At 46.7% G+C, this 1,873-nt stretch overlaps 1 pseudogene; it reads left to right on the top strand.

The window, feature by feature from the left end:
• Nucleotides 1–833: 833 nt before the first annotated feature.
• Nucleotides 834–952, top strand: LOC126249865 (5S ribosomal RNA; annotated as a pseudogene).
• The last annotated feature ends 921 nt before the right edge of the window (nucleotides 953–1,873 follow it).

The raw sequence follows: 1,873 nt of genomic DNA, 5'->3' as shown, positions 1-1,873 counted from the left end.
TCTTTTTAGCGCAACTTTCCCGTTTCATAGAGTGAAGTGGCACATTCATAACGACCCTGGACATGTATTCGAAAGGACATGTGTTCAAATCACCATATGACCACACATACTTAAATTTCCGTTGTTTCCCTAAATCGCTTGATGCAGAGGCCAAGATGGGTTCACTGATATAACATGTCTTACATACTTCCCTCGTGACCCCCTCATCGACTGGACACTGAACCATATTCTTCCAATCATTCCCGTTCGCAACACAGTCACTGTTTGATCACATATTAGATATCTATATATCTATCTAGCTACATACTCCGCAAAACACTGAAGCGCATGGCAGAGACTCACTCGGCAATATGCACATAAATCTGGACCATCTGTAATGATATTTAAGTTATCAACTCTATTCGGGCAGCGTGGCAGACGATATTACAGTGCATATTCAACGGCTGTATGCATCCGTGTCTGGCCGCGCGGTTCTGGCGCTGCAGTCTGGAGCCGCGAGACCGCTACGGTCGCAGGTTCGAATCCTGCCTAAGGCATGGATGTGTGTGATGTCCTTAGGTTAGTTAGGTTTAATTAGTTCTAAGTTCTAGGGGACTAATGACCTCAGCAGTTGAGTCCCATAGTGCTCAGAGCCATTTGAACCATTTTGCATCCGTGTCACGGCATGCAGGAACTTCTGTTGCAACTCGTCATAGATAAACAGTATATGATTTTAACTCCCTAATGTGTTATATTAGTGGACTAGCGATAAAGCGTGTATCTCGAAACGAAAAGGTCACGACATCGAGGCCCAGTCGGACCACGGATTTTTTTCAGTCTGCCTTTAACTTAGCGCCAACGGCCTTACCGCAGTGGGTACACCGGTTCCCGTCAGATCACCAAAGTTAAGCGCTGTTGGGCTTGGCTAGCACTTGAATGGGTCACAGTCCAGGTTTGCTGAGCGCTGTTGGCAAGCGGGCTGCACTCAGCCCCCGTAAGGCCAATTGAAGAGTTACTTAAAATTTAAAATTTTGTGGTTAGGTCTTATGGGACCAAACGGCTCAGGTCATCGGTCCCTAAGCTTACACACTATCTACTGCAGTAGCAGCTCTGATTACGAAAACTGACAACAGCTGGGAGAGCGGTGTGTTGACCACATGTCGCTCCATAAGCGTCGGCCGGAATGGCCGAGTGGTTCTAGGCGCTTCAGTCTGGAACCGCGCGACCGCTACGGTCGCAGTTTCGAATCCTGCTACGGGCATGGATGTGTGTGATGTCCTTAGGTTAGTTAGGTTTAAGTAATTCTAAGTTCTAGGGGACTGATGACCTCAGACGTTAAGTCCTATAGTGCTCAGAGCCATTTGACATTTTTGCTCCATAAGCACATCGAGTGCCGCCTTTCATCTGAGGACGACACGGCCGTCGGTCGGTGCCGGTGGGCCTCTCGAGGCCTGTTAGGACGGAGTTTTTTGACCTATCCATAACTTCTCAATAATGTCAACATTCGCCAGAATCGACATGTGGGACGGAATCCGCATTTAAAATGTAGGTCACCTTTCCTGTGTTGGATAACTTGGATAGGCTGCCGACGCTCGAGTGGTCGAATTAAACGGTTATTCATTTATCGCCAACAAATTTTCTGTGGCCAACGAGGTGGGGGGCAGCGGTTCAGATTCACCTTCGGTCATCCAGGTTTAGGTTTTCCGTGGTTTCCATAAGTCGCTTCATGCAAATTCCGGCATGTTTCCTTTAAAAGTGTACGGCCGGTTTACTTACCCACGCTTAACAAATATTTGTTCTCAAACATTAAACGTTTATTTGTAGAACATTTTGCCATATATGACGTAAGGTAAGCCTTTCACGGTGATAAACAGCTCACAAACATTAATGTATT

The sequence above is a fragment of the Schistocerca nitens genome, chromosome 3 (assembly GCF_023898315.1).
Source record: "Schistocerca nitens isolate TAMUIC-IGC-003100 chromosome 3, iqSchNite1.1, whole genome shotgun sequence".
Taxonomy (NCBI): Eukaryota; Metazoa; Arthropoda; class Insecta; order Orthoptera; family Acrididae; genus Schistocerca; species Schistocerca nitens.
The sequence above is the reverse complement of the archived record's forward strand: the minus strand, read 5'-3'. Positions and strand labels throughout refer to the sequence as shown.